The 12,878-nt window shown below is 41.0% G+C and overlaps 1 long non-coding RNA gene across 1 annotated transcript; it reads left to right on the forward strand.

The window, feature by feature from the left end:
• Positions 1 to 147: 147 nt before the first annotated feature.
• LOC311118541 lies at positions 148 to 998 on the forward strand. Its single transcript, XR_014611817.1, has 3 exons — positions 148 to 496; positions 604 to 686; positions 802 to 998. It is a non-coding gene; the product is annotated as an uncharacterized lncRNA (long non-coding RNA).
• The last annotated feature ends 11,880 nt before the right edge of the window (positions 999 to 12,878 follow it).

Below are 12,878 nucleotides of genomic sequence, written 5' to 3' on the forward strand. Positions count from 1 at the left end.
CTCTGTCTGTATCTCTCTCTGTGTCTGTTTCTCTCTCTGTGTCTGTATCTCTCTCTGTCTGTATCTCTCTCTGTGTCTGTTTCTCTCTCTGTGTCTGTATCTCTCTCTCTCTGTATCTCTCTCTCTCTGTCTGTATCTCTCTCTCTGTCTGTATATCTGTCTGTATCTCTCTCTCTCTCTGTGTGTCTGTTTCTCTCTCTCTGTCTGTATCTCTCTCTGTCTGTCTCTCTCTATTTCTCGCTCTCTGTCTGTATCTCTCTCTCACTCTCTGTCTGTATCTCTCTCTCTCTCTGTCTGTATCTCTCTCTCTCTCTGTCTGTATCGCTCTCTCTCTCTGTCTGTATCTCTCTTTCTCCCTTTTTTATTCTCTCTCTCTCTGTAGGTATGGGGCCTGGTTAATACATCGAGGCTTTACCTACAGAAGGGTTATTCCACTGTCACTCTGAGAGATGGAGACTACTTCTTCTGCTACTTCCTCTGGTTCGAAAACGAAACGGTAAATTACCTCGATGTTGGGTACACCAAGACAGATTTTGCCATTGGAATGTTCTGGAACGTCATTGTGTTTGTATGACCCTTGACCTCTGTCACCTGACCAATCAGGGCTACAAGCTGGAAGTAAAGGACCTCCCAATCCTACCCGATGACTCCGCCCCCATCGGAATGCTGGCCTGGGACTACTACAGGTGAGGAGGAAGAGGTTGTGTGTGTGTATGTGTGTGTGTGTGTGTATAATGTATTATCTAGTATTTATGGCTGTATTACAGGAGTGTGTGTGTGTACTCCTGTTCCCCTCCACAGGAAGCTGTTGCGCTACTACAGTAAGAGCCACCAGGGGGAGGTGGTGAAGTGTTATGAGCTGCTGACGGTCCATCTAGGAGTCATCCCTACAGAGTACATACTACAGCACTGTAGTCAACTAGCACGCAAACTCTGGGAGCCCTCACGCATACCCCTACTGTAGAAGACAGACACACACACACACACACACACACACACACACATATATATATATATATATATATATATATATATATATATATATATATATATATATATATATATATATATATATATATATATATATATATATATATATATTTATATTGAGTGTTGAGACATGGATTGTGTAGATGTGCCATTCAGATGGCAAGACAAAAGATTTAAGTGCCTTTGAACGGAGTATGGTAGTAGGTGCCAGGCGCACCGGTTTGTGTCAAGAGCTGCAACGCTGCTGGGTTTTTCATGCTCAACAGTTTCCCGTGTGTATCAAGAATGGTCCACCACCCAAAGGACATCCAGCCAACTTGACAACGGTGGGAAGCATTGGAGTCAACATGGGCCAGCATCCCTGTGAAACGCTTTTGACACCTTGTAGAGTCCATGCCCCGACGAATTAAGGTTCTGAGGGCAAAAAAGGGGGGGGGGGGGGGGGGGGGGTTTCAACTCAATATTAGGAAGGTGTTCTTAATGTTTTGTACACTCATTATATACACACGCCATTACCATGGTACTACACACACACGCATGCATGCGCACACACACACCAGAGGAGGCTGGTGGGAGGAGCTATAAGAGGATTGTAATGGCTGGAAAGGAATAAATGGAACCATATCAAACATATGGAAACCACATGTTTGACTCCGTTCCATTAATTCCATTCCAGACTTCACAATGAGCCTGTCTTCCTATAGCTCCTCCCACCAGCCTCCACTGACACACACACAGACACCATCCGTGACCATGGTACATGGTCCTACACATTCAACCCTGCTCCAACATGTGTGGGCATCAGTGCCAACAAAGGAGGACGTTTACAGGTGACAGTGTTATCCCACAATAACAGTGTGTATTCTATATTCCAAATCATCCTGTTCTACGATCTGCAAGTTCCTGGAATGACATAGCCAAGTGATTGATCTTTAGCACTGATAAATACTGTTTATGACTTGCACTTTTCTGGAGCTTTTATGATACAATACATCTTTGTTATCATCACTGGCTTTTCTCTAAAAGCTAAAAATACTTTCATGTTCTGTGTTGATTTTGTATTTTTAATAGATTGTGAACCTATGTATTACCTAATGCTAAGTTCAAACTGCTTTGAGTCATTTCAGTGATAAGAGATACTGCAGTAATAACATAATCTGTTTTTCTTTCTTTTTGTAAATGTTTATATTGATGTCTATTGTATGTCACTATGTATTGATTTAAGTCAGTTATTTCTTGTATTTTCTTCATTATTTTTCACAAGCAGTTAATTTTCTATAAGGTTTCTGTTAGCAATTAATATCGGTGTTATAGTGATGACAGTGCAGTGCAATGAAAATATGAACAAGTAAACTCACACAGCCGAACATGCTACCAGGCGTATGGAGCAAACATACTTATTAAAAATAATTTTAAAAAACTCCAGCACACAGGGAATATTGGTGCTTTCATAAATGTTATGGATCTATTTACCAACGTTGTTTTGAGACACTGGTAAATAGATCCATTGAAATGTTGGAAGCATCAAGATTACCGGTGTGCTATAGTTTCTTTTTTCGAATGCAATAAAAATAAACATTTCTCCATGTTTCTTTGCTTTTAAAACCAGTTAAGCTGACAGCCGTTTTGCACTGTTTCGCTATGTTTTTATTTGTCATCTATCTAGCAAGAGGGCAATATTTTATTAATGTAGTAGGATTTTCTACTCCTCAGAAAGCTATGACCTTTGGCTTCACCAATAATTGTTTATTTATGTCTGAGAAAAAGAAAAAAAAAATCAACCCAAATGATCTACTACACAATAAAACTATAATAAAACATATACAAATATGATGGTATGATATAAAATTGTGAATGAATAAGCCTTTTCTTACTTTATAATATGTCTATATATAGTTATAATCTGTTTTAGGAACATTTCACCTTCTTTATTACTTTACCAAAGATATCATGACATTAGTGATAGTCAAAATCTGTTAAGTTTGTAAACTTCTAAATCAACATTTGGGCCATTTAAACAGCGTGCGTCCCTCCTATAGACAAGGGGAGAAGGGCTGTGTAAAGACACAAAACCCAATGTGTTCCTATGTAGCTCAATTGGTAGAGCACAGCGCTTGTAACGCCAGGGTAGTGGGTTCGATCCTCGGGACCACCCATGCGTAAAAAATATATGCACGCATGACTGTAAGTCGCTTTGGACAAAAGCGTCTGCTAAATGGCATATTATATTATAAAGGGCTAGATTTTTTTTTGCTCTATTTTTCTGAGCATATGCAATGTGTCTGCCTCCAACGTAAAACAAATGTTTGACTTCCACACAAAATTACTTCTTTACTTATTTTAGGTTTAAATAAGTGTGTAGGTCGCATTCTTTATTGTAGAGATATGAAAGTTATCTGCTCGAGACAAATTCAGAGATTGCTTTGCCATGTCTGTGCGGTGAAGGGGTCAAGTTGGATAAATGTTTTTCTAAGGACCGCCCCTTTGACGTAACGTTGCAGTAAAGTGATATAAATGGATGCAATGATGCGCCCACCAGAGGGAGCCAAATACACATTTATTCGACAGGACGTTGACATTGTCCTAGGAAGGTCTTGATGGCTGTCTTCTGAATTCTAAAACGGTGGGAAATCAATAAAATAAGTAATGTAAACATATACATATATTTTTAAGTAATTCTAGTGCCCGATTTCGGGGACTGCCAGCTTTAATGATCCCTTTGAGCATGGTGAAGTTATTAATAAGGCATTGGATGGTATATCAATACACCCAATCACTACAAAGATACAGGTGTCCTTCCTAACTGAGCTGATGGAGAGGAAGGAAATCGCTCAGGAATTTCACCATGAGGTAAATAGTGATTTTAAAACAGAGTTGAATGGCTGTGATAAGAGAAAACTGAGGATGGATCAACAACATTGTAGTTACTCCACAATTCTAACCTAATTGACAGAGTGGAAGAAGGAAGCCTATAGAGCATTAAAATATTCCAAAACATGCATCCTGTTTGCAACAAGGCACTAAAGTAATACTGCATAATGTGGCAAAGGAATGACATTTTTGTCCTGAATACAAAGCATTATGTTTGGAGCAAATCCAACACCAACACATCACTGAGTACCACTCTCCATATTTTCAAGAATGTTGATGGCTCCATTTTGTTATGGGTATGATTGTCATCGGCAAGGGTGTTTTTCTGGATAAAAAACCCCGGAATTGAACTAAGCACAGGTAAAATCCCTGAGGAAAACCTGATTCAGTTTGCTTTCCAACAGACACTGGGAGACAAATTCACCTTTTAGCAGGACAATAACCCAAATCACAATGCCAAATCTACACTGGAGTTGCTTACTTAGACAACATTGAATGTTCCTGAGTGGCCTAGTTACAGTTTTGACTTAAATCTGCTTGAAAATCTATGGCAAGACTTGAAAATAGCTGTCTAGCAATGATTAACAACCATCTTGACAGAGCTTGAGGAATTATTTAAGAGAAATTGGCAAATATTGCACAATCAAGGTGTGCAAAGCTTCTAGCAACTAAGCCAAAAAGACTCACAGCTGTAATCACTGCTAAAGGTGTTTCTAACATGTATTGACACAGGGGGGTGAACACTTATTTAATCAATATATATTAGTGTTTTATTTTTCATAAATAAATAATGTTATTATTATTCATCCACTTTGTCAGAGTATTTTGTGTAGATCTTTGACAAAAAAGTTTTTTTGCCCAAAATATGATGAAATCCTTTCGACCTAGCTACATATTATTGTATATAATATAGTGTAGTTTTGAAAGTGAAAGTTGTATTCTTGTTACCATTGGGTTTTGTGTCTTAATATATTAATATTCAGTAACCAGTTTCCATCCAACCTCTCTATGTGAGTAAAGTACATGTCGGATAAAAAATGTAATGACAGGCCTGATGGGAAAAGCACATTTGTTGGTAAACTTTCCAAATGTAGACGAAATACTCTAGACAAGGTGGGATCTTTTCGTGTCGTAAAATTTTACTATACGAGAAATGGCAGTGGAAACGCTTTTATGCGCAAATATTGATATAATAACCATCATATCAAAGTCAATTTGGAGTCACGCAATGAAAAGTCTGTGTGGTCCTCCCACTACCACTCGGGAAAACTTCCAGTTTATTAGGCTACAGATTAAATAAATTATGAACTTCACAGCGTGGTGAAAGTGAAAGGTGATGAGCTTGATGCTGCTTTCCAATAAATATCGAGGGTCTTATTCGGGTGACATGATGACCAAGGCTTGGATGCCGTTTGACAAATAGACAATAATGTAGCTCTTTTGTCCATAATAATCTCACGTAGGCTATATCCGCACTGTATCTGCGAGCTGTTGGCTAAAGCGCACGTGCCAATTCCAGAGTGGGCACATTCGCTAAATAATGAGAATTTTTTTTTGACAAAACCATCGTTAGAGTTGAAAGTGCGATAGAAACCCATTTAACTTGTGTGTTTTTTTATCCGGTACATTGGAATTTAACTCCAAAAGTAGTTTTTATGTGCACTACCTCATCACGCACAGACTTTTATCTGCAACAAGTCAATTTGATGGAAATACATCTGGTAGGAAAATGCGCATATGTTTTTATGATGATTTTAGAATATTCGCATGAAAATATGTTGCCAATTGTATAGAGTAAATAATAAAATGTGTAACATACAAACATTTTTGTTACAGACCGATACATCTACAGATATTTGTGTGAAGGTGTATCCATAAAGGACGGTACGCAGCACCGGTCCCTGATTGGTTGTTTTACGGTATGAGACTGACAAGGTATCACTTGATGCACTTATAAATAATGTAATCCTCCAAAACAGTGTGTTCACAGGCCTGGAGTCTGGAGGCCTTGTAAAACGAAAGCTACTAGGGCTGGCACAGGGGCAGTGTGTACAACTAAGAGCTTGTGGAATGAATGCTCATAACACTGGATCAGGGTTTGTGTGTGTGTATGTGGGTGTGATGTTGAGGGGTCATGTGTCGTCATGGCAGCCAGCACAGGGTATACACCACAAACACACACACACACACACACACACACACACACACACACACACACACACACACACACACACACACAGTAGTAGACCTTTCTACTAGGGTTTCACATTGCAGCTCGGTGAGCCTGGCATTCCAATAAGGAAGTACAGTGAGGGAAAAAAGTATTTGATCCCCTGCTGATTTTGTACGTTTGCCCACTGACAAAGAAATGATCAGTCTATAATTTTAATGGTAGGTTTATTTGAACAGTGAGAGACAGAATAACAACAAAAAATCCAGAAAAACGCATTTGTCAAAAATGTTATGAATTGATTTGCATTTTAATGAGGGAAATAAGTATTTGACCCCTCTGCAAAACATGACTTAGTACTTGGTGGCAAAACCCTTGTTGGCAATCACAGAGGTCAGACGTTTCTTGTAGTTGGCCACCAGGTTTGCACACATCTCAGGAGGGATTTTGTCCCACACCTCTTTGCAGATCTTCTCCAAGTCATTAAGGTTTCGAGGCTGACGTTTGGCAACTCGAACCTTCAGCTCCCTCCACAGATTTTCTATGGGATTAAGGTCTGGAGACTGGCTAGGCCACTCCAGGACCTTAATGTGCTTCTTCTTGAGCCACTCCTTTGTTGCCTTGGCCGTGTGTTTTGGGTCATTGTCATGCTGGAATACCCATCCACGACCCATTTTCAATGCCCTGGCTGAGGGAAGGAGGTTCTCACCCAAGATTTGATGGTACATGGCCCCGTCCATCATCCCTTTGATGCGGTGAAGTTGTCCTGTCCCCTTAGCAGAAAAACACCCCCAAAGTATAATGTTTCCACCTCCATGTTTGACGGTGGGGATGGTGTTCTTGGGGTCATAGGCAGCATTCCTCCTCCTCCAAACACGGCGAGTTGAGTTGATGCCAAAGAGCTCCATTTTGGTCTCATCTGACCACAACACTTTCACCCAGTTCTCCTCTGAATCATTCAGATGTTCATTGGCAAACTTCAGACGGGCCTGTTTATGTGCTTTCTTGAGCAGGGGGACCTTGCGGGCGCTGCAGGATTTCAGTCCTTCACGGCGTAGTGTGTTACCAATTGTTTTCTTGGTGACTATGGTCCCAGCTGCCTTGAGATCATGCACAAGATCCTCCCGTGTAGTTCTGGGCTGATTCCTCACCGTTCTCATGATCATTGCAACTCCACGAGGTGAGAACTTGCATGGAGCCCCAGGCCGAGGGAGATTGACAGTTATTTTGTGTTTCTTCCATTTGCGAATAATCGCACCAACTGTTGTCACCTTCTCACCAAGCTGCTTGGCGATGGTCTTGTAGCCCATTCCAGCCTTGTGTAGGTCTACAATCTAGTCCCTGACATCCTTGGAGAGCTCTTTGGTCTTGGCCATGGTGGAGAGTTTGGAATCTGATTAATTGATTGCTTCTGTGGACAGGTGTCTTTTATACAGGTAACAAACTTAGATTAGGAGCACTCCCTTTAAGAGTGTGCTCCTAATCTCAGCTTGTCACCTGTATAAAAGACACCTGGGAGCCAGAAATCTTTCTGATTGAGAGGGGGTCAAATACTTATTTCCCTCATTAAAATGCTAATCAATTTATAACATTTTTGACATGCGTTTTTCTGGATTTTGTTGTTGTTATTCTGTCTCTCACTGTTCAAATAAACCTACCATTAAAATTATAGACTGGTCATTTCTTTGTCAGTGGGCAAACGTACAAAATCAGCAGGGGATCAAATACTTTTTTCCCTCACTGTATAAGACCACCCGGACCTCCACAACAAGGCTGGTGACCCCTGAGCAGACAAACTTACATTTAGACAGAGAATCTGTTTACTATTCAGCTTTTCTACCTGTTAGAACGGTTAGATATAGATTGGAAGTGAGGATTGTAAAGTTGTTTCAACCACAGGTTGTGTTCCTGTCATTTTCTTTTGTTTTCATTTAAACCCAGAACGGAAACCCCAGTATGGAGGAGGATGTGCAGTGGGCTACCAATGAGAAAAAAAGTAACTGGACCTTAAGAAATCTGAGGGAAGGGGAAATTATCATTTATTTAGCATGTTTTAAATTCAAAATGAATTATTTTATTTAATAGGTAACATAATTGCCTTATTATAAACAACAATGGAGGATTAAAAAAAAAAAAATCCTTGCCCCAGGACACTTCAACGGGTGACTATCCAGTAAAATAAAAAAGGAGAACTCTATTGACATGGCAAGTGGGACACTTTCCTGCGAGGTTATATATGACTGTGTGACTATTTGTGACCCATTGACTGTATATGAATGGACAAAGCCAACGATGACGTCACAGTGATGTTTTAGGGCTGTCGCTGGGCAACACAGACTTTCAACTCCCTCCAAAGATTTTCTATGGGGTTGAGATCTGGAGACTGGCTAGGCCACTCCAGGACCTTGAAATGCTTCTTACGAAGCCACTCCTTCGTTGCCCGGGCAGTGTGTTTGGGATCATTGTCATGCTGAAAGACCCAGCCACATTTCATCTTCAATGCCCTTGCTGATGGAAGGAGGTTTTCACTCAAAATCTCACGATACATGGCCCCATTCATTCTTTCCTTTACACGGATCAGTCGTCCTGGTCCCTTTGCAGAAAAACAGCCCCAAAGCATGATGTTTCCACCCCCATGCTTCACAGTAGGTATGGTGTTCTTTGGATGCAACTCAGCATTCTTTGTCCTCCAAACACGACGAGTTGAGTTTTTACCAAAAAGTTCTATTTTGGTTTCATCTGACCATATGACATTCTCCCAATCTTCTTCTGGATCATCCAAATGCACTCTAGCAAACTTCAGACGGGCCTGGACATGTACTGGCTTAAGCAGGGGGACACGTGTGGCACTGCAGGATTTGAGTCCCTGGCGGCGTAGTGTGTTACTGATGGTAGGCTTTGTTACTTTGGTCCCAGCTCTCTGCAGGTCATTCACTAGGTCCCCCCGTGTGGTTCTGGGATTTTTGCTCACCGTTCTTGTGATCATTTTGACCCCACGGGGTGAGATCTTGCGTGGAGCCCCAGATTGAGGGAGATTATCAGTGGTCTTGTATGTCTTCCATTTCCTAATAATTGCTCCCACAGTTGATTTCTTCAAACCAAGCTGCTTACCTATTGCAGATTCAGTCTTCCCAGCCTGGTGCAGGTCTACAATTTTGTTTCTGGTGTCCTTTGACAGCTCTTTGGTCTTGGCCACAGTAGAGTTTGGAGTGTGACTGTTTGAGGTTGTGGACAGGTGTCTTTTATACTGATAACAAGTTCAAACAGGTGCCATTAATACAGGTAACGAGTGGAGGACAGAGGAGCCTCTTAAAGAAGAAGTTACAGGTCTGTGAGAGCCAGAAATCTTGCTTGTTTGTAGGTGACCAAATACTTATTTTCCACCATAATTTGCAAATAAATTCATTAAAAATCCTACAATGTGATTTTCTGGAGAAAAAAATCTCAATTTGTCTGTCATAGTTGACTATGATGAAAATTACAGGCCTCTCTCATCTTTTTAAGTGGGAGAACTTGCACAATTGGTTGCTGACTAAATACTTTTTTCCCCCACTGTATGTGAAGACTCAATGGCACCTTTGAAGGTCAGGAAGTTGGTTTTAGCTTGTTAAAATGGTGTGTCATGGGGGGATTCTCAAGTTTGAGCTACTCCAGGAAGTGACTTTGCAGGCTTCAACCAGGGCAAAACAACTGCCCCATCTCATTGAGTATCTCAAATTGAAGGCCGACCGGGGTACTGCAGGCTGCCGGTAGCAACTAAATTATCCTTATAACTTATTTTGTGTGGTCGATTTTAAAATAATCGGTTCAAGGACTTACATCTGGTGTAATAGAAGCAATTATTGGTACCATGATTGTCTTCTGATTTTTTTTTTTACACAGATATTGACCACGAAGATTGCCATTTTCCCATTCACTATAGTGGGGAACCTGCTTTCTGAAATCAACAGCCTGCAGTACCCCGGTCGGCCTTGAACTTCATGGTTTCAATGAGAGGGGGCAGTCGTTCTCCCCTGGTGTGAGACCTACAGTTATCTGAGGTGTCTAAAGCCTTGAACATACATGGCAGGCATTGTTGTCACCTTAGCTTGCTAAACAGCAACTTCTGAGTGAGAGGAAGAACAAGCACCACAACCATCAGCATACACTCGTCATTACTATGACAACTAGCATAGCCATGTCAACAAATGACTACTGTCTGAACCATAGATATAGAACAGGGGTCTGAACACACACAAATCCGATTTGGTCACTTGTAATTTGCTGTTTGGACAGTCAGTATTCCAAAACGGATTTGAAAAACAAAACTGATTTGAGCATTAAGGCCTGCAGTATGAACCAACCCACTGAGCATAGACGTCAATTCAACATCTGTTCCACATTGGTTCAACGTAATTTCATTGAAATGACATGAAAACAATGATGATTCAACCAGTGTGTGCCCAGTGGGAAGCTTAAGAACCACCAGACCCTCTGCTGCTTCTGAAATAGTTTACAGTTTAATAACCTGCTAATCAGCCGTTTTACGACCCCTGATCAATTGTGCTATTTTCTGTGTTTTTTTGCACTGATCGTAAAAAAAATTATACATAATGTTTCCACCACCGTTTCCTATGACCGAAAAAGAGCTTATTGACATCAGAACAGCGATCACTAACCTCAATTTGGATGAGGATTTATACTTCGGAGTCGGAGGCAAAGGACACACTACTCATCCCAGACCAGGCCCAAATCCCCGACACTCAAAAAAGGAAGAGGCGCCGTTATAGAGGCTGGCATGCAGGATACCTGACGAGACTACATCGGCGAGTGGATAAACCGTCTCTACCTTCCGTTCTATTGGCGAACGTGCAATCACTGGAGAATAAACTGGACGAGCTCAGTTCGAGACTCCTATCAACGTGATCCTATGTTTTTCAGAGACTTAGCTGAACAAGGACATGGAAAATATTGTGTGGGGGGGGGTTAAGGTGTTGGATAAAGGTTTTTTCCTGCGCTGCAGACTGCTATATCGGTCAGCATACAGGACTATTAAAGTCCCTGTGCACTACTATTGTGAGAAAATATATTTTTTTAATATTTATATATATATACAGTACCTGTCAAAAGTTTGGACACACCTACTCATTCAAGGGTTTTTCTTTATTTTTACTATGTTCTACATTGTACAAACAAATCAAAATATATTTTATATTTGAGATTCTTCAAAGTAGCCACCCTTTGCCTTGATGACAGCTTTGCACACTCTTGGCATTCTCTCAACCAGCTTCATGAGGTAGTCACCTGGAATGCATTTCAATTAACATGTGTGCCTTGTTTAAAGTTAATTTGTGGAATTTCTTTCCTTAATGCGTTTGAGCCAATCAGTTGTGTTGTGACAAGGTAGGGGTGATATACAGAAGATAGCCCTATTTGGTAAAAGACCAAGTCCATATTATGGCAAGAACAGTTCAAATCATTACTTTAAGACATGAAGGTCAGTCAATACGGAACATTTCAAGAACTTTGAAAGTTTCTTCAAGTGCAGTCGCAAAAACCATCAAGCGCTATGATGAAACTGGCTCTCATGAGGACCACCACAGGAAAGGAAGACCCAGAGTTACCTCTGCTGTAGAGGATGTTAATTAGAGTTAACTGCACCTCAGATTGCAGCCCAAATAAATGCTTCACAGAGTTCAAGAAACAGACACATCTCAACATCAACTGTTCAGAGGAGACTGCGTGAATCAGGCCTTCATGGTTGAATTGCTGCTAAGAAACCACTACTAAAGGACACCAATAAAAAGAAGAGACCTGCATGGGCCAAGAAACACGAGCAATGGACATTAGACCGGTGGAAATCTGTCCTTTGGTCTGATGAGTCCAAATTTGAGATTTTTAGTTCCAACCGCCGTATCTTTGTGAGACGCAGAGTAGGTGAACGGATGATCTCCACATGTGTGGTTCCCACCGCGGAGCATGTAGGAGGTGTGATGGTGTGGGGGTGCTTTGCTGGTGACACTGTCTGTGATTTATTTAGAATTCAAGGCACACTTCACCAGCATGGCTACCACAGCATTCTGCAGTGATACGCCATCCCATCTGGTTTGCGCTTAGTGGGACTATCATTTGTTTTTCAACAGGACATTGACCCAAAACACACCTCCAGGCTATGTAAGGGCTATTTGACCAAGGAGAGTGATGGAGTGCTGCATCAGATGACCTGGCCTCCACAATCACCCGACCTCAACCCAATTCCAATTGAGATGGTTTGAGATGAGTTGGACCACAGAGTGAAGGAAAAGCAGCCAACAAATGCTCAGCATATGTGGGAACTCCTTCCAGACTGTTGGAAAATAATTCCTCATGGAGCTGGTTGAGAGAATGCCAAGAGTGTGCAAAGCTGTCATCAAGGCAAAGGGTGGCTACTTTGAAGAATGTAAAATATTAAATATATTTTGATTTGTTTAACACTTTTTTGATTACTACATGATTCCATATGTGTTATTTCATAGTTTTGATGTCTTCACTATTATTCTACAATGTAGAAAATAGTAAAAATAAAGAAAAGCCCTTGAATGAGTAGGTGTGTCCAAACTTTTGATGGGTACTGTATATATAATTATTATTTTTTAAATCAGATTTTTCAGGGGGTGCTGCAGCACCCTCAGCACCCCTACTTCCCGCAGCTATGCTCTGTTCACCTTAATTAACTTAACTGTGGTCCTCTGTAGCTCAGCTGGTAGAGCACGGCGCTTGTAACGCCAAGGTAGTGGGTTTGATCCCCGGGACCACCCATATACAAAAAATGTATACACGCATGACTGTAAGTCGCTTTGGATAAAAGCGTCTGCTAAATGCCATATTA

The sequence above is a fragment of the Coregonus lavaretus genome (genome assembly GCF_964263955.1).
Source record: "Coregonus lavaretus genome assembly, contig: HAP1_SCAFFOLD_2399, whole genome shotgun sequence".
In the NCBI taxonomy this organism is placed as follows: domain Eukaryota; kingdom Metazoa; phylum Chordata; class Actinopteri; order Salmoniformes; family Salmonidae; genus Coregonus; species Coregonus lavaretus.